This window comes from Hyperoodon ampullatus (genome assembly GCF_949752795.1).
Source record: "Hyperoodon ampullatus genome assembly, chromosome: 5".
Taxonomy (NCBI): domain Eukaryota; kingdom Metazoa; phylum Chordata; class Mammalia; order Artiodactyla; family Ziphiidae; genus Hyperoodon; species Hyperoodon ampullatus.
This window is the reverse complement of record NC_136918.1, coordinates 101,306,580-101,332,324: the sequence shown is the minus strand read 5'-3', so window position 1 is coordinate 101,332,324 and position 25,745 is coordinate 101,306,580. Positions and strand designations below refer to the sequence as shown.

The following is a 25,745-nucleotide window of genomic DNA, read 5'->3' as shown; positions in this document are numbered from 1 at the left end:
ACGTATGTACACTACCGAATGTAAAATAGTTAGCTAGCGGGAAACAGCATAGCACAGGGAGATCAGCTCAGTGCTTTACGATGACCTAGAGGGGTGGGATAGAGAGGATGGGAGGGAGGCAAAAGAGGGAGGGGATATGGGGACATATGTATGCATATGGCTGATTCACTTTGGTGTACAACAGAAACTAACACAGTACAGTGAAGCAATTATACTCCAATAAAGATCTATTAAAAAAAATCCTACAGTATACATGCTTATTTAGTAGGCCACAGCATATTTATGGAAAAATCAAGTTAAAGAGACAAGCATTCTACTTTCACTCAATTCCTGTGTCTTCTTCATGAGAGCAAATGAGAATACTATCAGGTTTAGAGGTTTGGCTGATGTGTGTATTATATGTAAATACAACATTTTGTGAAGACTTAAAAATGTTGGAAGTACTCTGGAACATCAAATAACCATGGCTAACTAAATTAAAGAAATTTTAGTAGGTTGTGAGCTGTGGTTATTTTTTGGTTGATTCCTTCACCATTTGGGGCCCAAAAGACTGCTTAGCACTTAGCCTAAACTTTGGAAGCATTTATAGAGGTATTCTGTTCTCATTCAGATAAGGAGAATTAAGTCACTTGACGTTTTATTGTGATTGTTTCCAGTAGACTCTCAGCTTTATATTAGAACAAAAATAATATGCATTTACAAATAAAAGAAAGCAGAATTTGATTTTATGTGATGTAAATGTCTATAATGTTAACTATTTAGAATTATTTGTTTTAGATGGATTAGTGTATGGATGATGAGCATGTTTTAAATGAAATTCTGATAAGCATATTAGCAGAAGTTTTAAATTACAGTAACTGATTTTGACATCCTCAGTAAATGCCAAGAAACATAGCTTTTACAGCAAGTTCATGGAAATGTTCAGATAAAATATTTATGAATTCTCCACTAAAAGAAAAGTCTCTTATGGTTTTGTTTGACAGAGGATGACCTTTGCTTCAATAAGTTCCCATCTTTGCTATAACTTAGTGTTTAGATGCCCTGCTTAGATGAATAAAACATAACATTTTGTTCTTTGTGTTTTCTAGTATATGTGATAATTAATAGAAAGGAAGACTTTGAAGCTTTAAAATGAAGTAAATGGGTGAAAAGCAGGCATTAAGAAATCTTTGAAGATCAATTTCTCAGCAGGAAATTTGTCAAAGCAATTAGGATCTACCCTGACTTGGTCAAACACAGCAGTGCTCAGTTGATGTGCTCTTTCACATAACTAAAGCATTTTTAACTTTAGTGATCTGTGCTAGTCATACAGTCAGTCACCTGATGGTTCATACAGAGATGAGTAAACGACTCAGTTATGTAAAAAGGAACTTTATGAGAATAAAATCAAACATACTACAGTTTTTAATATGAAAACTAAACAAACAGGAAAACGTGAATTGGATAACTTTCAACTGGATGTACTATAGATTCACTGTAGGTTCAATTTTAATATTTGTGCTTCTCTTCTTGCTTTAATTCTTATATTCCTTTAGAAGGAAGACAGTATTACTTTCTACTGAGGTATAATCAGAAAACAGTTGCAGTTGAGGTAAACAAGAAGTCCCCTACTCATGTCCTGAAGATCTGAAAGTTTGCTAAAGCAACCATCTATTCCACCACACCCTTTTAGCAAATAAGGTGTCATCTGGTCCAAAGGAAAGTAACACATTAATTTTTGTGGTCATAGGACACCATTGATGCATTTAATGGATGATTTATTTAATGGCCTGACCCACAGGTAGGAATTTATTCTATGGTATTGAAAGATTACTTAGGACTTCAATATGTAGATAGATAGGGAATAAAGTATGGACTCATTAATATTTTTATAATGATCTCTCTTTGTAAAGACATGTGAAAATTTGATTTTAATAGAGATATTGACATCACACGTCCCCAGACGAGGAGTAATTGTGCCCCTGTTGTAGGAATTATATCTATTTTCTGCCAAAACTCTCTGACATATACTGGACACATCCAGAGACATTGGAAGAAGGGCACTACTCATATTTGGTTAACATATATTTGCAGAATTAAAACAAGTAAAGTGCCAAGTTCATATTATTGAAATTGTTCATTGAAAATGCATGCCCTGAAAATTAGATTCCAGCATATTGGCATGTTTTTAACTAATCAAGTGCCAGTGGGTTACATGAGATTTATATATGTTCACTGGCATGCAAATAACAGGACCTGGAGAATTCCAAGAAAGTATATACATTTGAATAAATGTTTGAATTTCCTGGACTTATCTTCTAGATCAGCAGTCCCCAAAATATTTCTACAGAGGATTAATCCTGTGACATGCTTTTCAAAAAGTGTTTTCTTGGTCAGTTGAGTTAGGAAATGTGCATGCTATATGACCTTCTTCGCTGCTTACAGCAGAATAACACATTAAAAGCTTTGATAATTCCTTCAATAAGAAAACTTATTTGGCGTTTTTTCCCCATCTAGTGTTCCCAAAAATGTACTTAAGTACAAAATTCTTCTCCTGTGCAACATTTATTAAAATCCTAAGCATATAATCTTCTGGAAAATTATTCCCAACCTAGCATTTACCAAAGATATTCAAATTTAATAAATATCCTCTGGGAAATATTTGCCAAAATTCTTTCATACATGAAGAAACAAATTGTTTTCTGCATGGCTTTTTAGCATGTGGGATATGAAAGGTTTTCCTGGATTTGTGATATTGACTATTGCAAAATCTTCTATAACATTTTTATTAGTGAAATGGCTTTTTTATGACAATAACAATGTTTGTTCAATGTTGTCTTTTGTTCACGACAATAACAGTAGCCAATAATTTTGAGTGCTTACAATGTGTCAGAAATTAATTTTAAGTGCTTTAAATGAAACAATATACTTAGTCTTCACAATAATCCTCAGTGGTGGATATTATTATTTCCACTTTTTGGAAGAAAAAACTGAGGAAACAGAGAGGTTAAGTAAATTGATTACAGTCACATGACCAGTGAGTAGCAGAGCTGGGATTCAAAATCAAGCACCCTGGCACCAAAGCCCAAGTGCTTAATCATAGCACTATACGCCACTTATCATGAGAGCCTGGGCTGAGACTCTCATGATCCTCCCTCCAGCTCCACTCATTTGTAGCTTTAGGCTCCCAGTGGCTACTGGGATATCTCAGTGAAGAGGAAACCTAGTCTTGCTTCAGAAGCTTAAGATACTTGACAGTCTTTCTGACACTTAATATGCCAGGAACATGGCCATAGTCAATATAAACTCTTGAGCCAGAGTCAACAGAATAAAGTTTCCAAAGTTTAGGCTAACATTGTTTCCAAAAGTAGTGTTCTAGCATTCTGATATTTTACGAACATTGTACCAGTAAAAGTTTTTCATTTTACATAGTATGAAATAAGAGAAATATAATACCATTGCCTCTTTTTTGGATATTTACAGTAACTTTGTTTAATCTAGCATTTTCCAAACTTATTTGAAGATATATCTCCTTCATGGTACACCTATCAACATCTCGAAGACCAAAGTTACAACCACCCTAAGTTTGATAAATAGTGAGTAATGACCAGTGATGTGCTGATGTTTAAAAATTGGATCTCCAAGGCAAAAAGGAAAGAAAGTTTTTTTTAAAAGACTGATTTACAGAGTTTGAATGTTGTAGTGAAAAGATAGGCACAATAGGTTCTGAAAAGCTGACAAAGGCTGGCTGCAGCACAGCATATATTTCTCAATCTCCTCAAAATCTAGCATTACCTCTTACATCATCATTAAGAATTGGCATCTCTTTATGTGGAGGCCATTATACAAGCGTTCAAGAGGGATTTTCAAGGATTATATTCAAGGCTCTTATATGATTACTTTATGTGGACACTTGACATAAGTGCTTAAAAAGTCACATCTGGACTAAGTCACTACCAATATGGTTGTGATGCCATAGACTTTCTTCCAAAATTCCTACATTACATGCATATCAAGATTGCCTATATCCTAATAATTCTAGCTCTAGCTGTTTAAATGTATTCCTATCACAAAAAGGCATTATACAAGAGTCTATAATAAAAGACAGTACACACCAAAGTGGAAGAATACCCAAAGGGACTAACCATAAGGAAAGAAAAGAGGAAACAAATTTAGACCAGGTTTATTTCAAAGATCCACTATCTACAAATATTTGCTCCCTAAACTGTTGTGCCCTAATGGAGTTCCCTCTAATTCCTTACAAATATCACTTTATCTAAACTTTTCTTATACATTATCATAAAATGGCACATTGATATGTATAAGGAGTTCAGTAAGGCTCTCTCATGAAGACGTCTAAGACGACAGTACCATCCACAGTTATACTACTAGCATTGAAGCCATTCCCATTGCGTTGAAACTGTCAGGGTAGAAAACAATTTTCTCTACCCTCTTTTTTTATTGTTTGGGAACCTACAAATTAAATTGACAAAAGACAGATTACCAACAGTAAAGACAGATTTTTATTCATGTGCATACATAGGAGTTCACAGAAAAACATGACTCAAGGAGATGGTTAGAACTGGGGACTTATAACACATCTTGACAGGGGAAGGGGAGGGGAATAAGAGTACTTATGGGAAAACAAATGTCTTTTAGAAAAGATAAATGGGCCCTTAGAGAAATATATGGCAGATACAATAGTTTTGTGACAATGTCTGTTTAGGTGATTTCTTGTCCTGGTGCTAACTTCTTCTTTCTGGTGATAGGAGTCAGTCCTCCCTGGTTGCAAAACTCCTGAGGAGGGGATTTATGACAGTTGAATTCTTTTGGGAGGCTCAGCTTTTATACAGATAAGTAGAGTTTAGAAGTTTAAAAAAGAAAAACTTTATAGTGTACATTATGGATCCCTTCAAAACTCAAACGGAGGACTTCCCTGGTGGCACAGTGGTTGAGTCCGCCTGCTGATGCAGGGGACACAGTTTCGATCCCTGGTCTGGGAAGATCCCACATGCCACGGAGCAACTAAGCCCATTCACCACAACTACTGAGCCTGCTCTCTAGAGCCCACGAGCCGCAACTACTGAAGCCCACGTGCCTAGAGCCCATGCTTTGCAGCAAGAGAAGCCACCTCAATGAGAAGCCCAGGCACCTCAACGAAGCCCACTAGCCACAACTAGAGAAAGCCCACTTGCAGCAACAAAGACACGACACAGCCAAAAACAACAACAAAAAAAACAACAGAAAACAGAAAACCTCAAATGGACAATGATATATATAAAGTGTAGAAGGCAGTAAAACAACCCAAATGTGGGAAGATAGTGACTGAGGTTAGGGAAGTCATCTGAGCAAATTATTCTCAGGTTTTTCTGAAGCACAGCTGCAGGCAAGGAAACATCATTGTGGGTATCTGGGAAAAAAAATGTCCTGCAAGCAGAGGTCATTTCTTAGTGAATTTATGATGTGGGCTAATTTTTAGCCTGATAGGCCACTTCTCTTTGAACAGAGATTTGGCTTCCTTAAGAACCAGGCAGAATTATGCAACTAAAGGCTGCAGATTCAAATCAAAGACAAATTAATGTGTATGTAGTAAAAAAAAGAAAACCCTGCCCATTAATTCAAATTGATCTCTTAAGTCAAAGTCAGAAAACCATGATAAGAATTACAATAAATGACATAATTCTAAAATTATTAAGGACAGAAGTACATATATTCAGGGTGACACTCAAAATACTTACAGCATAGGCATTATCCAGATTAAAGAGTGCTAGCTGTAAACCATTGATATGGCCATGATAGCATGTACCCACTAAAATGCCATCATTACATTGTCAGATTTCCTTGTTTACCTATTACTTTGCTTACACTAATCTAATATAATTTGAGTATTCATAAATTGTGTTGCTAAATTCCAATTTTAGTTTTTAAAATTAATATTAAATTTTATGTATTTTTCATGTATACTGTACAATTAATTATAAGTTAATGTTAAGAAAACAAATACTACTTGGTTGCATAAACCCACCTTACAAATGTATAGGCTAAAAAATTGTTTTATCCACATACTTTTCCCCCTAGAAACAGAATTTAGAAAAAAAACCCACAACTACTTAGCACATCATGTTGCACTTTAAATGAAATACAAAAATGTGGCTAAGATTCGCATTATTCATAGTGAATAATAATACTTAGATCATTTTTAGTTTTGAAAATCTTTGTAATCCTATTAACTTTTGCAATAAATATGGAGCAATGCCATTTGGCTTGTTAACAAAGTAGTTAGAAAAATCGCTGGGAAAAAGTGTAACATATGCACTAAATACCTTTGAAGCTACTGTGAGAACGTGAAGTAGAAATTGTGAGCTAGCAGCCAATGTGAGAAAACACTAGGTTTTTTTCCACGTGCAGTCATGACTTGTAAACAACAATTACTAACTAGAGAAAATGAGAGCAAAACACAGGGCTCAGCCAGGTGTTATTTTACGTAAGTTATTTATTCTGCTATTTGATCAGTGATAAGAACAAAATCACCCATATCCTCAGGAATACATCAATGTTTCAAGGCAGCTGTGGGAGCACCTGGCTACTTGTCCTATGCAAAGACTACCTCTATCAAGGAAGAATCAAGATTTATTCCTCTTGGCTTGAACCAGAAACCATGCCAATAAATCTACTGTTGCATTGCATTATTTCTTTAATGAGAGAACAAAAGCAGTTTTACATCCTATTTCTGGTGAATTGGCAGGAATACACTTGCATCCTCTTGAATCTGTGTGACAGGATCCTTCAACATTCCCTCGAGTGGCCAGCAGCATGAGTGCTTTCTCCCTTTGTATATTTTCTATAAATGCACACATACACATACTATTGGTAAGGAAGAAACTTTCTTCTCCCTTCTAGGTTCTTCTGGCTGATCTAAGAATTAAATTGACCTGAGACAAATTGACAAGAGAAAATCAAACAAAAGTTTAATAACATGTATATATGAGAGAAGCTCAGGAAAACTGAGTAACTCACCAAAAAATGGTTGAAACCTTTGCTTTAAATACCACTGTCAGCTAAATACAGAAGAGTATGCAGGGGTAGTGATTTGGGACTTCGAAAGGGAGAAAGGCAATTCACATGGAAATGGAAAAGCATATGTTTGCTGGGCCATGCAGAGACAGTGGGACACAAAGTGAATTCTGACAGGGCTGACTGACAAGGTTGTCCTACCACATCTAGCCCATATTCTTTACAGACATCTCTAGTGATATCTCTTATTCAGGGAATAGGCCCTTTACCTAAATTCTTTAGACAGCTAAGGGAGACATAAAAAGAAAGGCTTCCTGAGTCTTCTGTTTCTTAAAAATAATCAGGCTATTTCACTAAGCATGATACCATCTAGGTCTATCCATGTTGCTGCAAATAACAGAATTTCATTCTTTTTTATGGCTAAGTAATAATTGTGTGTGTGTGTGTGTATCACATGTTCTTTATCCATTCATCTGTTAATGGATACTTGGGTTACTTCCATATCTTGGGGTTACTTCCTTTATTGTAAATAATGCTACTATAAACATTGGGGCACATGTATCTTTTCAACTTAGCGTTTTAGATTTTTTTGGATATATACCCAGGAGTGGAATTGCTGGATCATATGGTAGTTCTATTTTCAGTTTTTTGAGGAACCTCCACACTGTTTTCCACAGGGGCTGCACCAATTTACCTTCCCCCCATCAGTGTATAGGAGTTCCCTTTCTTCCACATCCTCGCCAACATTTGTTATTTGTGTTCTTTTTAATGTTAGCCATTCTGACAGGTGTGCGGTGATATCTCACTGTGGTTTTGATTTACTTTTCTCTAATAATTAGTGATGTTAAGCATATTTTCATGTGCCTGTTACCTATCCGTATGTCTTCTTTGGAAAAATGTCTATTCAGGTCTACTGGCCATTCTTTAATCAGATTGTTTGTTTTTTTGATATTGAGCTGTATGAGTTGATTATATATATTTTAGATATTAACCCTTTATCACTGGTATCATTTGCAAATATTTTCTCCCATTTAGTAGGTTGTCTTTTCATTTTGTCAGTGATTTCCTTTGCTTTGTAAAAGATTTTAAGTTAAATTAGGTCCTGTTTGTTTATTTTTGCTTTTATATCTTTTGCCTTAAGACACAGATCCAAAAAAACTATTGCTATGATTTATGTAAAAGAGTGTTCTGCCTATGTTCTTTTCTGGGATTTTTATGGTTTCAGATCTTACATTTAGGGCCTCAATCTATTATGAGTTTATTTTTGTATATGGTGTGAGGAAATGTTCTCATCTCATTCTTTTACTTGTAGCTGTCCAGCTTTCCCAGCGCCACTCTTTTTTCTTCATTATATATTCTTGCCTCCTTTGTCATAGATTAATTGACCATAGACACAGGGGTTTATTTCTGAGCTCTCTAATGAGATAAATCAGACAAAGACAAATACTCTTTGTTATCACTTATATGTGGAATCTAAAATAATTAAAAACACAAACGAATGAATGCATATAACTGTTGACTGAAAAAAAAAAAAGTACAACCTAAAAGTTGAGAGTTATTTTCTATTCGGCAGATACTCTTAAGACTTCAAGCCCAGGAGACAGCATCTCAAATAGCACTGAGAGACTTCTCCGAAGAGGAAGGGGAGAAGCCAGGATATGTAGGAGTTTTTGCAACTAAATCAGGTAGTCAGAACATCAAAAGACTAGTGTTAATAAAAGAAAACCAGGTTTCTCAAGTTAAGGAATTGCTTTTCAATGTATGGGAAGATGTAAGAGTCTGGGCTCACTGAAATCATCCCTTTGATATGCACCTCAGCTATCTGGGGCTAGTATTCTGAGCTTCCTCAGCCTCTCTGTCAGGGTGGCTGCAGTGGCTGACAGCTAGAAGGGCTTGGCAGTGGGCAGCCCATTTGTCTCCATCCTGAGTTCCCTGAGGGCTCACCTTCCAGGCAGCTGTAATGTAATGGCTTGATGGCTGCAACATAGTTTGTTTACTGATATGGCAGGCAATATTTTAGTCCTGATAACAAAACAGAAACTGACTCACAGATATAGAGAACAAACTAATGGTTACCAGTGGGGAGAAAGAGTGGGATGAATGACAACATAAGCATATGGGGTTAAGAGATAAAAACTACTATGTATAAAATAAATAGGCAGCAAGGATATATTGTACAGCAGAGGGAAATACAGACATTATTTTGTAATAACATTAAATAGAGTATAATCTGTAAAAATATCGAAACGAATATATTAGTGTATCCAGGTCTTCTGCCCATTCTTTAATCAGGTTGCTTGTTTTTAAATCAACTATACTTCAGTTAAAAAATTAATAACCAACCTAAATTAATGTTCATGCCAAAGAGACACATTAGGTGGTGGCAAAGTTTGCTTCCCTACAACAAATATATACTTATATAAAATTGTGAAGATAACTTTCACTTCCAAAAAGTAAGAGAAAAAAACCCAAAGCACAGCTTTTTAAACATTGTACAGCTAGATTACATAAAAAACATATAGAATCTTAGCGTTACAACCTATAAAAGTATGGAATCCAGCAGACTTTTACTGATCAAGAGACGTTAAACTGTGGCGAGGGAAAGTGAGAGTTCAGCTTAGGGGTGGAACAGGTATCAGGATGATGAAAATGGGTTTAGAATTAGTGAAAAGACAGTTGATATTGGGAGCACTCAAAATCGATAATCAAATAACTCAGAATATTTTGCGTTTTGCTTTTATTTGTCAGTCCAAATACATTTTCAATTGAGACAGTTCAATAATGGAAAATATTGAAAAGAAACTAACCCAAGATGGATTTTAATATTATACAATCAAATTATGGCATAATGTCCATTTTCATCATCACCATATGTTCAAACTCTTATCACTTTGCAATAATATTTCCTTATTTTCTGGTATTATTATTATTATATGTTATTGTTTTCTTACATTAATTCTACTCTCATAAAATGATGATTATATACATGGAATATGTAAATTAATTAGATAGTGTTCACATGGTACCTTAAAGGATTTATAGAACAGAACCTCAGAGGGCAGGACAATTGTCTGAAGCCTTGAAACAAGATTTAAACAAGTTCTGAATAAAAGAGATACTCACATGCAAGGTACCTAATGTGTTTGTGTGGCACTGTACTAGGTCCTATGGGAGCTTCAGATCTTGAAATGTGACACAGTTCCTAAAGTACAGTTGGTAAATGCTGGACTTAGTCTGGAGTCTGCTCCGTATCTTTTATGTAATTGTGAGTAAGTTATTTCCAGTCTGATCCTATTTCCTCAACTTTAAAATGAGAATAGTGTACTTACAGAGTTACAGTGTATTTCAGGTGATTTAATATATGTGAAAGAGCATGAGAAGTTGAAAAGTGAACTACAGTTTATTATTTATTCTATAAAGAGGAATAGAATAGCAAGAGCTTAAGATAAAGGCAGTCAATGCTAGATGTCATGTGGAATAGACAATAAATGTTTTAGGAGTTCAGACATCAAAATCAATTCCATTTGAAGTGATCAAAGAAGTCTTAAGCTAGTCTGTGTTTCTATCTTAAGGGAAAAAAGGTAATTGCTCTATTTTATCTTATAATATGAATAGAAGTCCTTATATGTGAATCTCTCTTCTAAAATTCCCAAGTTTATCCATGGATTGTTTCACAGCCCTAAAATGTGAGTGAAAATTTCTGGTGTGTTTATGCAACTTAGGGGTCCAACAGCATAGAAAAAGGTCTTTATTTTTCCTTCTTGAGACATCTAATAAGCAAGCCCATAACACTTATGAGACTAATTTTCATAAAACTTCTTCATTTCAAATACTTTTGAAGCCAGTCATCTTTCAGCTAGCTTTCTCTCCAATTTTGTATCCTCCTTTAAATTCAAGGATGATGGAAATACAGGGTAACTAAAATTTGATGACACCTCCATAAGTCACATGTATCACTTCATAGTCATAGCTTATAAATATATTAATATTTAGGTTCAACTCTTTGAAATTTATTAAATTTTTAAATTATATTTTTGAAAACAATCTTTAGAATAATGAGCTAAAGCTAAGATTAGTTAGGCTCTTTGAAATAAAATCATATTCCTTTTAAATCAGTTTTAAAAATTATGGATAATGTAATAATTTGTTAATGTAATTTAAAAATCATAACTATCAGACAATTATTAGATTTATGTCTGTTTTGCTCTTTTAACATCTAGTTTTCCTAGGCCAGCATGGTAATGGTAAACAGCTATTAGTAGTTTAATGCTATTATAGTTTTAGATATACATATATATGTGTATATATACACACACATATATATATATTTGTTTTGTTTTTTTAGAGAACCCACAGTTTAGTTTTTTTCAGAGCAAAGAAAAGAGAAACTTATGATCACACTAGAAGAAACTCAGCCAGAAGTTTGAAATCTGTACTGAAACAACAGGTTCAATGAGGACAATATCCTGCAAATACAGTTGATTCGCTGTTGCATCTGTCTACTGTTTGTCTAATATTAACAACTGTAAACAGAGTAATACAAATAGTATTTGGAAAAAGCCTTTCACTGTTACAGTGTCAGGCACAACATGCCACTTCTTTTCTTACCATTGGTTTTCTTTGCCTACCTGGGCTTCCTCTTCTTCAGTAAAGTCACTTTTGATATTGAAGGTCTTGAGAATCTCCTCATGAGTTTTCCCTCTTGATCATATTGGCAACAGTCTTGCATGTGATATCAAGCAAACCTTTGATGTTTAAATAGTTTGCAGCCAGAGTAAGTTCAAAAAGTGTTCCTTGGGAAACTTTCAGGAATCCTTCTTCCCAGACAGGGATATCATCCCTTTCTTTTTCTTTGTTCTCATCATCCTCAGGAGAAGGGTCATCCTCGTGGTGGGTGCACCACTGAATGACCTTTTTTAATGCTGCTGAATTAAGATTTGGAGAGGAACTGGTCATTATCTACTTCACGATCCATTCCAAATCTTCCAAAATGGTCTTGATAGATACACAATTTAGGTATAAAATAGATACACAATTTAGTTGTACAGTTAGGGGGCATTTGCTATTTTTAAAATGTTTTGAATTATGGCATGCATGTCATTTTGCATATTGTTTTGTCACTTTAAATATTATACTTATTTCCCCATGCCTGTATGTCTACATCATTTTTTTTTAAACAAATGATTTCTTTCAGTTTCCCTTTTTTTTTTAAAAAAGAAGGTGTTGGGCGTAGGAGTTTATTAATTTATTTATTTATTTTTGCTGTGTTGGGTCTTCGTTTCTGCGCGAGGGCTTTCTCCAGTTGTGGCTAGCGGGGGCCACTCTTCATTGTGGTGCGTGGGCCTCTCACTATTGTGGCCTCTCGTTGCGGAGCACAGGCTCCAGACGCGCAGGCTCAGTAGTTGTGCCTCACGGGCCCAGTTGCTCCGCGGCATGTGGGATCCTCCCAGACCAGGGCTCAAACCCACGTCCCCTGCATTAGCAGGTAGATTCTCAACCACTGCACCACCAGGGAAGCCCCTTTACATCATTTTTTAAACAGCTTGATTGAAATCTATTGTATGGATTTCTTTTAAGAGTCTGAACTTTTTTTAAGTACAGCAATAAAATTTGTATGTAAAACTTTATTCATTACATTATTCTAAAATTTATAGTTTTGCAAGCTTTACCACTTAGCTGCTTCCTTTCCACAATATATGTTAAAATGATTTTAGTCATTTACTTACAGATGACTTTCCTCGTCATTTTAATACAATTTTTTCTCTTTTTTGATAATATTTAAGTTGGTTCATTTTTTCCTATACCTGGAACATGATTCAGAATTTTTGATGAAGTGACTGAGGCCCAGAAGTTACAAACCATATTCAAATATAACTAGGATATTGTATTTTAAATCTATTTATATAATTTTTATATATAATTTATATAATTTTACAGTTCAAATAATAGTACTTTTACCTAGAAGAATTACTAAAAACCAGTCGTTTTTATTTTAATGTAATATTATGAATAGGGAGATTGTGTGAAGTTAAGATGAAAAGGGACAATTTATTGATTTTTCTCTAGGGCCATGCCAACTTTCTGAGATTTTGGTGGATAGTATATGTTAAATTCCTAGAAAATACTGGCACAACATATATCGTTTTACTGAAACTTGACAGGTAATAATAAGGTCAACAGAATTTCAGACTGGTCTAATTTGAGGACATTTTTTCCCCTTATATGTCAAAGAAACTGCATTTTATAGCATCTTTCATATCAACAGTTTCTCAAATGCCTCTGAAATGATGTAATAGTCAGTAGAACTATATGGTATTAATCACTGAAAACAACAGCCTAAAGACAAACTTAACAGTGAGCACATTAAATCAGCCAGTCAAAGACTAATAAAATAGAAATTAAAATGGCACAGATTATACTGAAAAGAAATTTAAAGATGATGCTTCAGGTTATACTCTGTATATGTACGTGCTGATAGTGCTGTGTCATTTTGATTCATTATTAATAGTGATTTTTCACTGTGGGTATTGAGAGGTTTCTCTGCAAGTATTTCCACACATTTTTCACTAACATCTTGTTAAGCTACCTGCCAGCTTCATGTTGGCATAGCAGGAAGTAGAAAGATTGAGCATGCTTTGTGTTACACAATGTTAATTTTTCCTTGGGAAAGACTCTTGAAATTCAAAGGTAAAGAATTTTTTAAAAATAGATCAACATTAACTCTGAGGAAAAACTGGAAACAATTAGTCATATATCACCTACAATTTAAGGCAATACAATCACAAAGAGGGAGACCTCTCCCTTTTCTAATAAGAAACGTAGAGAAAGGGAACCCTGACATTGTAGATTGAATAAGGAAAATCTGTAGGACCGGAGTATCCAAAATGTTTTTTAAAGAAAGAAATTGAATGCTTTTTAAAAGTAATATATCAAATGAGTTAGGTAATTAAATAGATGACTTTTTATCACTGCTTTAGAAACATATTTTTTAAAAAACTTACCACTTGTTCTACTGACTCATAAATGTATTCAAAATTAAGGTCTTCAAAGATAAATCAGTTGAATTGTTTGTTGTAAGTTTCCTATTGTTATTGTAACAAGTCACCACAAACTTATTGTCTCAAAAACAACACATATTTGTTACTATACAGTTCGGGATGTCAGAACTCCAAAATAAGTCTTATAGGGCTGGAGGCTCCAGGAAGGATCCATTCCTTCCCTCTTCCAGCTTCTGCATTCCTTGGTTCACAGCCTTCTCTTGTGTAGATGTCTCCACCTACCTCCCTTTTATGAGCATACTTATGATTATATTGGGCCTACCTGGGTAATCCAGGATAATCTCATCTCAAAACCTTTAACTTAATCAAAACTGCAAAGTCCCTTTACCAGAGAAGAACATTCACAGGTTCTGGGGATTACAATGTGGAAATATTTGGAGGCCATAATTCATCCTATCACAGGTGTCATAAGGTTGAACATATCACAGTGTTTTTCTCAGGTTTAGAAAAGAGACAGAAACTAGAAAGAAAGCACCAATTCTGCTGTATGTAAGTATCACATGTATATCTCAAATTCATAATCAGGTTTTAACCACACAGGGAAAGTAGATAACAGTATATATTACCATTAAACTCTGATTACAGGAAAAAACACATCATGAGCAGATATCATTAGAATATATTATGCTATCTAAAGCACAGTATATTTAATAAACATTTCCAAAACAAGATATAGATCAGAAATATTTGGAAGCATGTTATCAGGTTTCAAAAAAGTGTCAATTCACATGATAAATATCACATTTACAAAATTTCACAAGTAAAATTACTATATTGAGTATAGTGTGTTTCTCTTCTGTGCATACACAGAAGAAACACTGTTGCATGTTCTTGCTCTGCAGTTATACCCATTGGTTCATTAGCAAAGAAAAGGGGAAAATCATATTGTCTTAAAAGTCTTCTCTGAGTTGTACTTTCTGGTCTGTATTATTTATTTATTATATAATTGTTCTTAATTCACATTTCATCATGTTGATTATAATTCCTTTATATCACACATACACATCTTTCTAGAAAGAAGCACAGGGAAGAAAAGAAAGGAGAGGATAAAGCAAAGAGACACAGAAAAGCACTAAGAAATGACATGAAGAAAAAATAAAGGAAGGAAGAGGGATAGGAAGAAGAGAAAGAAGAAAAAAAGAAGAAAGGTTGATAGATAAGCAAAGTGGAAGAGTTAATTCTATTATACTAAAGGCAGCACTAGGACTAGGTGGAAGTTATTGGAAGAAAACAATGACTCTATATGAGTACTTTTTATCAGTTAAAAATTTTCAAAAGAGAATGGGCGAGCAACCTCCCCGAGTAGGGGAAGGAAGATACAGGGCCTTCAACCATGTGAGGGGGATACAGCAGGTGCCGGAGAGACAGACATTCAAGATGGCAGAGCAGTAAGATGTAGATATCACCTTCCTCCCCACAAATACATCAGAAATACATCTACATGTGGAACAACTCCTACAGAACACCTACTGAACACTGGCAGAAGACCTCAGACTTCCCAAAAGATTTTCTTTTTTTCCTTTTTCTCTTTTTGTGAGTGTGAACGTTACGTTTCTTTGTGTGATTTTGTCTGTATAGCTTTGTTTTTGCCATTTGTCCCAGGGTTCTGTCTGGCCGTTTTTTTTTTGTTGTTGTTTGTTTGTTTAGTACAGTTTTTAGTGTTTGTTATCATTGGTGGATTAGTTTTTTGCTTTGGCTGCTATCTTTTTCTCTTCTTTTCTTATTTTTCATTTTTAATAATTTTTTTTGTTTTTTATTTTAATAACTTTTATTTTATTTATTTCTTTTTTTCTCCTTTTCTTTTGAGCCATGTGGCTAACAGGGTCTTCATGCTCCAGCTGGGTGTCACACCTGTGACTCTAAGGTGGTAAAGCCAAGTTCAGGAAATTGGTCCACCAGAGACCTCCCAGCTCCACGTAATATCAAATGGCAAAAGCTCTCCCAGATATCTCGATCTTAATGCTAAGACCCAGCTCCACTCAAATGACCAGCAAGTGACAGTGCAGGACACCCTATGCCAAACAACTAGCAAGACAGGAATACAACCCCACCCATTAGCAGAGAGGCTGCCTAAAATCATAATAAGGTCACAGATACCCCAAAAAACACCACCAGACACGGTCCTGCCCAACAGAAAGACAATATCCAGCATCATCCACCAGAACACAGGCACCAGTCCCCTCCACCAGGAAGCCGGTACAACCCACTGAACCAACCTTAGCCACTGGGGGCAGACACCAAAAACAACAGAAACTGTGAACCTGTGAAAAGGAGACGCCAAACACAGTAAGTGAAGCAAAATGAGAAGAAAGAGAAACACAGAGCAGGTGAAGGAGCAACGTAAAAACCCACCAGACCAAACAAATGAAGAGGAAATAGGCAGACTACCTGAAAAAGAATTCAGAGAAATGATAGTAAAGATGATCCAAAATCATGGAAATAGAATGGAGAATATACAAGAAAGGTTTAACAAGGACCTAGAAGACCTAAAGAGTAAACAAACAATGATGAACAACACAATAAATGAAATTAAAAATTCTCTAGAAGGAATCAATAGCAGAATAACTGAGCCAGAAGAAAGTATAAGTGACCTGGAAGACAAAATAGTGGAAATAACTACCACAAAGCAGAATAAAGAAAAAAGAATGAAAAGACTTGAGGACAGTCTCAGAGACCTATGGGGCAATATTAAACGCAAGAACATTCAAATTATAGAGGTTCAAGAAGAAGAAGAGAAAAAGAAAGGGACTGAGAAAATATTTGAAGAGATTATACTTGAAAACTTCCCTAATATGGGAAAGGTAATAGTCATTCAAGTCCAGGAAACACAGAGCAGTCCCATATAGGATAAATTCAAGGAAAAACACACCAAGACACATATTAATCAAACTATCAAAAATTAAATACAAAGAAAATATATTAAAAGCAGCAAGGGAAAAACAAAAAATAACACACAAAGGAATCCCCATAAGGTTATCAGCTGATTTTTAAGTGGACACTCTGCAGGCCAGAAGGGAGTGGCAGGATATACTTAAAGTAATGAAAGGGAAAAACCTACAACCAAGATTACTCTACCCAGCAAGGATCTCATTAAGGTTTGATGAAGAAATTAAAACCTTTAAAGACAAGCAAAGGTAAGAGAATACAGCACCAACAAACAAGCTTTACAACCAATGCTAAAGGAACTTCTCTAGGCAGTAAACACAAGAGGAGGAAGACACCTACAGTAACAAACCCAGAATAATTAAGAAAATGGTAATAGGAACATACATATCAATAACTACCTTAAATGTAAATGGATTAAATGCTCCAAACAAAAGACATAGACTGACTGAATGGATACAAAAAACAAGACCCATATATATGCTGTCTACAAGAGACCCACTTCAGACTTAGGGACACATACAGACTGAAAGTGAGGGGATGGAAAAAGATATTCCATGCAAATGGAAATCAAAAGAAAGCTGGAGTAGCAATTCTCATATCAGACAAAATAGACGTTAAAATAAAGACTATTACAAGAGACAAAGAAGGACACTACATAATGATCAAGAGATCGAGAAGATATAACAGTTGTAAATATTTATGCACTCAACTTAGGAGCACCTCAGTACATAAGGCAAATACTAACAGCCATAAAAGGGGAAATCAACAGTAACACAATCATAGTAGGGGATTTTAACACCCCACTTTCACCAATGGACAGATCATCCAAAATGAAAATAAATAAGGAAACACAAGCTTTAAATGATACATTAAACAAGATGGACTTAATTGATATTTATAGGACATTCCATCCAAAAACAACAGAACACACATTCTTCTCAAGTGCTCATGGAACATTCACCAGGATAGATCATATCTTGGGTCACAAATCAAGCCTTGGTAAATTTAAGAAAATTGAAATTGCATCAAGTATCTTTTCCGACCACTATGAGACTAGATATCAGTTACAGGAAAAAAGCTGTAAAAAATACAACCACATGGAGGCTAAACAATACACTACTAAATAACCAAGAGATCACTGAAGAAATCAAAGAGGAAATAAAAAAACACCTAGAAACAAATGAGAATGGAAACACGATGACCCAAAACGTATGGGATGCAGCAAAAGCAGTTCTAAGAGGTAGGTTTATACCAATAGAATCCTACATCAAGAAACAAGAAACAACTCAAATAAACAACCTAACCTTACACCTAAAGCAATTAGAAAAAGAAGAACAAAAACCCCCAAAGTTAACAGAAGGAAAGATATCATAAGAATCAGATCAGAAAGAAATAAAAAAGAAATGAAGAACAATTGCAAAGATCAATAAAATAAAAGCTGGTTTTCTGAGAAGATAAACAAATTGATTAACCATTAGGCAGACTCATCAAGAAAAAAAGGGAGAGGACTCAGATCAATAGAATTAGAAATGAAAAAGGAGAAGTGACAAATGACACTGCAGAAATACAAAGGATCATGAGAGATTACTACAAGCAACTCTATGCCAATAAAATGGACAACCTGGAAGAAATGGACAATTTTTTAGAAATGCACAACCTTCCGAGACTAAACCAGCAAGAAATAGAAAATATAAACAGAAGAATAACAAGCACTGAAATTGAAACTGTGATTAAAAATCTTCCAGCAAACAAAACCCCAGGACCAGATGGCTTCACAGGCGAATTCTATCAAACATTTAGAGAAGAGCTAACTCCCATCCTTCTCAAACTCTTCCAAAATATAGCAGAAGGAGGAACACTCCCAAACTCATTCTATGAGGCCACCATCATTCTGATACCAAAACCAGGCAAAGATGTCACAAAGAAAGAAAACTACAGGCCAATATCACTGATGAACATAGATGCAAAAATCCTCAGCAAAATACTAGCAAACAGAATCCAACAGCATATTAAAAGGATCATACACCATGATCAAGTAGGGTTTATCCCAAGAATGCAAGGATTCTTCAGTGTATGCAAATCAATCAATGTGGTACACCGTATTAACAAATTGAAGGAGAAAAACCATATGATGCTCTCAATAGATGCAGAAAAAGCTTTCAACAAAATTCAACACCCATTTATGATAAAAACCCTCCAGAGTGTAGGCATAGAGGGAACTTACCTCAACATAATAAAGGCCATATATGACAAACCCACAGCCAACATCGTTCTCAATGGTGAAAAACTGAAACCATTTCCTCTAAGATCAGGAACAAGACAAGGCTGTCCACTCTCACCACTATTATTCAACATAGTTTTGGAAGTTTTAGCCCCAGCAATCACAGAAGAAAAAGTAATAAAAGGAATCCAAATCAGAAAATAAGAAATCTGTCGCTGTTTGCAGATGACATGATACTATACATAGAGAGTACTAAAGATGCTACGGGAAAACTACTAGAGCTAATCAATGAATTTGGTAAAGTAGCAGGATACAGAATTAATGCACAGAAATCTCTTGCATTCCTATACACTAATGGTGAAAAATCTGAAAGAGAAATTAAGGAAACACTTCCATTTACCACTGCAACAAAAAGAATAAAATAACTAGGAATAAACCTACCTAAGGAGGCAAAAGACCTGTATGCAGAAAACTATAAGACACTGATGAAAGAAATTAAAGATGATACAAATAGATGGAGAGATATACCATGTTCTTGGATTGGAAGAATGAACACTGTGAACATGACTATACTACCCAATGCAATCTACAGATTCAATGCAATCCCTATCAAACTACCACTGGCATTCTTCATAGAAGTAGAACAAAAATTTTCACAATTAGTATAAAAACAAAAAAGACCCTGAATAGCCAAAGGAATCTTGAGAAAGAAAAGTGGAGTTGGAGGAATCAGGCTCCATGAATTCAGACTATACTGCAGAGCTACAGTAATCAAGACAGTATGGTACTGGCACAAAAACAGAAATATAGATCATTTGAACAGGAAGGAAAGTCCAGAGATAAATCCACACACACATGGTCATCTTTTTTTTTATATAAAGGAGGCAAGAATATACAATGGAGAAAAGACAGCCTCTTCAATAAGTGGTGCTGGGGAAACTGGACAGCTACATGTAAAAGAATGAAATTAGAACACTCCCTAACACCATACACAAAAATAAACTCAAAACGGATTAAAGACCTAAATGTAAGGCCAGACACTATCAAACTCTTAGAGGAAAACATAGGCAGAACACTCTATGACATAAATCACAGCAAGATCCTTTTGGACCCACCTCCTAGAGAAATGGAAATAAAAACAAAAATAAGCAAATGGGACCTAATGAAACTTAAAAGGTTTTGCACAGCAAACGATACCATAAACAAGATGAAAGACAACCCTCAGAATGGGATAAAATATTGGCAAATGAAGCAACTGACAAAGGATTAATCTCCAAAATTTACAAGCAGCTCATGCAGCTCAATATCAAAGAAACAAGCAACCCAATCCAAAAATGGGCAGAAGACCTAAATAGACATTTCTCCAAAGAATATATACAGATTGCCAACAAACACATGAAAGGATGCTCAACATCACTGATCATTAGAGTAATGCATATCAAAACTACAGTGAGGTATCACCTCACACCAGTCACAATGGCCTTTATAAAAAATCTACAAACAATAAATGCTGGAGGGGGTGTGGAGAAAAGGGAACCTACCTGCACTGTTTGTGGGAATGTAAATTGATACAGCCACTATGGAGAACAGTATGGAGGTTCCTTAAAAAAACTAAAAATAGAACTACCATATGACCAAGCAATCCCACTACTGGGCATATACCCTGAGAAATCCATAATTCAAAAAGAGTCATGTACCACAATGTTCATTGCAGCTCTATTTACAATAGCTAGGAAATGGAAGCAACCTCAGTGTCCATCAACAGATGAATGGATAAAGAAGTTGTGGCACACATATACAGTGGAATATTACTCAGCCATAAAAAGAAATGACATTGAGTTATTTATAGAGCGGTGGATGGGACCTAGAGTCTGGCATACAGAGTGAAGTAAGTCAGAAAGAGAAATAGCATATGCTAACATATATATATGGAATCTAAAAAAAAAAAAAAAAGTGGTTCTGAAGAACCTAGGGGCAGGATAGTAATAAAGACGCAGACGTAGAGAATGGACTTGAGGACATGGGGAGGGGGAAGGGTAAGCTGGGTCGAAGTGAGAGAGTGGCATGGACATATATACACTACCAAATGTAAAATAGATGGCTGTTGGGGAGCAGCCACATAGCACAGTGAGATCAGCTTTGTGCTCTGTGACCACCTAGAGAGGTGGGATAGGGAGGGTGGGAGGGAGTTGCAAGAAGGAGGATATATGGAGATATATGTATATATATAGCTGATTCACTTTGTTATAAAGCGGAAACTAACACACCATTGTAAAGCAATTATACTCCAATAAAGACGTTAAAAAATATATAGTGGATAGCTTTGTGAAGAAGTATACTCTTTAGTGCAACTGCTGAATTAAGACGTGGATACTCAGCTATCAGTGGTGCATTGAAGGGTTTTCTGCATTGCTGAAAAGAAATGTATTAAATGCTTGTAAGATCTGTCCTAATATTACGATTCTGTTACTTAGCATTCACTATTAAGATTTTCATTGTCACAAACACATGTGCATAAGAGTGTGCGCTCGCTCGCTCTCACTCTCTCTCACCTTCCCCCAATTTCTCTGTTTCTCATCTAAACACACACACACTCACCCACACAGGCTATCCCAATTTATAAGCCTTCATATGCCCACTATGCTTAGTAGATGACTGAGAATTAGCAACATTTGATAGATCTTTAGGAAAACACATTATCTCATGACCCATGACATAAGTCTTGATTACGTGCTCAAAATAAGACGTATTTGTGATAATCCACAGTGTGATTTTGAACTGTAGTTTTAGTGTTTGATATTTTAAATTTTCAAGAAATAACCTTGACATTTTTTGAGTTAATGTCAAAATTGGCCTTCACATCTTGTCATTAAACAATTGTTCACTTCTCTGAACCTCAGTGTCCTCATCTTTAAAGTGGAGACAGTCTCCTTCCCATAGATTTATGAGAATGAAATAAGATAACATACATGGTATAAAGTAAATGTTTAATAAAAATTGATTAACTCTTAATTAGGAGCAAAATAATTAACTAACTAGAACAATTCACTGTTTCTTCAGATATCTCCATGTAAGCATAAGAAAACAAAGCTTTTCTAAGTGTGAATAAGGTCTCTTTTGCTAACTAAATCCACTTCCTATTTTTATTTTCAATTTTTGTTACACAGTTTTTGGTAAACTATTTGAGATTCAGAAAATGTAGTAATCAAAAAGGTTTGTATTAAAACCATTTTCAAAAATGTGGTAATCTGTTCAACAATCATTTATGTTGAAGGTCAAAGCTAAGATTTTTGAAAGTTTAAGAAAGGATGTATATCAGAAGTACAATTCTGCTGAAGGCTATACTGAACACATAATTCTTACTCAGGAAACATTGCTTGAGTCTTCAGGTCTTTCAGTTAGCTTCTGATATGACAAACTCCAGAAGATATTATTTCCCTGACTATTTCTCTCCTTCTGTGACTTTTTAGAATCAGAAGTAAAGATCAATTAGTTGCCCTTTTGTGTCCTAAAATCAGTTTTTCTCACGTGGAGGAATAAACGTATTTTCTGCATTATATCAGTTGGCGCTACAGTGTTGTCACAACATGCCAAATTCAGATGCTATGTAAACTTGAATTATTAAGACAAATTCATTAAATATATTCAAAACAAATGCTTTAGCTTTCATGCATTGAAACCTTATTTTAAAATGAAATTCTGTATAGTGTTGTTCTTCTCTGAAAATATAAAATGCAGCATTTGGGTTTTATTGACCTATTAATTGTTTCCCACATCCTCTGCTTTCAAACTCATTAAGTGTTTAAAATGCATGCTTAGTGTATATTGATACAGCTTTTTTCAAAACCAATATGGTAATAATAGTATGACACAAAATCCAAATTATATAAAGCATTTTTCTCTATAAAATAATTTAACAATATCAAAATTTATGCACAAAAATTTGTGCATAAAATGTCAGAACTCTAACAGGACAATATTGGAAACTTCAACATCCAACATTTGAGGAGTGACTTGATAAAGTATCAGCATAATTGAATATTTTAGCCATTGAAGTAAAAATTATAGAAACTATATTAAAGTATGGAATAGGGATAAGAATATATGGTTTAAAATAGAATTATCTAGAATTAGGTATATTTAACAACTATGTAAAACGTGGATGTTTACATATGAAAGGAATGTGCAAAAGTGAAGAAATTTTAGGATTTACATAGATCTTAGACCCTGAAGTCCATGTGTAAGTGAAGATTCTATGTAGTTAGGGAATAGATTCTTTATTTCTCTTTTATAAAAGTATAGAAGAGGATTCATATAATTTAGGTGATGTGTCTGTACAATTAATTAACCATTGGACAAATGGAAATAGAAAAGATAGTACCTAGATTTTTACCAGTAGTCATTCTAAAATGTTACTGGCCTAACTGAATTTCTTATAAGTTTTGCAAGGATTATATCATTTGTCCTTAAGTGCTAAATCATTATGAGGCAAAAAAGTATTAACACTGGTAATAGTGCTTTGTGATATTGTACATTAAACTGAAAAATAAACTATAAGATTGTATACATGAAAAGGACATTTTCGAAAGTTGTAAGAAACTGATATACTTTAATCAACTTCTTATTTGTTTTATTCACTTTAAAGTTATAATTTTTCCATAAAGCACCATTTAATACATTATTATACTCTAATTCAAGAACATTAATGCATTTTTCAACAGGGATAAATTTATTAATGGTAATTTATTAGCAGTGAATATGACTCAATTTAAATAGTGAATTATCAGAACACTTTCTTATTTACCATATTACCCATTTCTATTTTAGCTTATGGCACAAACTTCTATTTCTTATAAATTTCTATAATTATCGCACATTTTAAGAATATATCTTAATCCAGCAATATTGCTGTCACTGAACAGCTGAAAAGAGTTTTAAATGTACTTTCTAAAGTACTCAATTCCTTAGGGGAACCAAACTTGTCATTCTCACAAATTTAAGAAAGTACTGAATAGTTTATCCTTAAGATACAAAGGCAACATTGGGAAGTAAATTACCACATTTAATACTTGAGTCTTATAAATTTAAAGAATTTTCATCTTGATCATAGAGAATCAATTTTTTCAAATCCTATTTTTAACTGCAGTTGGTACATTTGAATGGATTTCTGAAAATGAACGGGAAAGATATCATGAGTTCATAATGAAACTTCTAATTCGAGTTTACTAGTATAGGGTTTTTACTTACCTTCGTTGGTCTGGTATCTGTATCTCCTTTTTCCCATAGGAAAAAAAAAATCCTAGTTCTCAATAACACCAACAAAATTACTCATTTGATTTATCCCTCAGTACACACACACACACACACACACACACATTCAGAATTACAATACCAGTAGTACCATTAACAATATCACTACTAAAAACAGTTTAATAATTTTCGCAGTTTTTTTTAGTACTTAAAATATGTTCTATTGGTATGTATGTTAAGTTACTGTGTTTTAATGTCATTTTAAGTAGTTCCTCTTGAAGGCTATACTTTCAACTCAATACACAGGTTTCTTTCTACTGATTTTTTGAGATTGCTCTTTTAAACGTTAATTTGTTTTTTAATTATTTAAAATATTTACAGGGTTCCAAAGTAAATCTTCAGGGGAAGATATATTCAGAGATGTTTTGCTTCTCACCCTGTAGTGTCCATCCTATTGCCTCCCACCCTCTAAGGGTAACCATTATTATTCGTTTTTATTCTAGGTTTATCCTTACATTGTTTTTTATACATTTTTCTCCATCTCACTTTCTTCACTTAAAAATATATCCTGAAATAACTCCATTCAGTATTTATATATGGTCACAATTCCTTTTTACAATTTCATAATTCTCTGGTGGATGTAGCGTAGTTTTTTCAATCAGTCCCTTATTGATGGGCATTTAAATTGTTTCCAATCTTTACAAATAAATCTCAGTGAGTAGTCTTATCAATATGTCACTTTGTATTTCTGCAGTGTTTCTTTCAGATAGAGTCCCAAAAGCCAAAGCATAAATGAATATACAATTTGCCTTAAATTGTTAAATTTCCCTTTATAAGGATTGTGCCATTTTGCCTTTACACCAACAATGTATTAAAGTGCTTTTCCCTATAGCCTAGCCAACAGAGCCTGGTGTCAAATTTTTGGATTTTTTGCCAATCTAATAGATGAGAAATGGTATCTCAGTATATTTAATTTGTATTTTTTAAGAGTGAGTTTTAACTTCTATGTAAAAAATTCTATGTAAAAAATAAGTAATTAGAATATTTAAAAATGAGAAGTATTTTGTTAGATAAAAGAACCTGCAGTATATGCATTCTAGTTAAATTTTGAAGTTTAACACAAGATTACTTTAGGTTAGGATTGGATTGTTAAAACAATGTTATATAGAAAAAGGAGATAGACATGATTGTGAAAATGAACTTCAGAAATTAAATATTTCAGTTTTATTCAAATATCATAGAAACCATGCAAAAGAAATAATCCTCACATTGATAAGCAAAAATTTACTGTAGTTAAGAAGTTTGTGATATAAACTTCTATAAAGTACTAAGACTTT

General features: G+C 34.3%; 1 protein-coding gene across 4 annotated transcripts in view; it reads left to right on the top strand.

Moving 5' to 3' along the window:
* The window catches only part of EPHA6 (EPH receptor A6), a gene marked incomplete at both ends in the record, with an annotated part of 853,969 nt that overhangs the window by 482,080 nt on the left and 346,144 nt on the right, over positions 1-25,745 (top strand). The window lies entirely within an intron of this gene.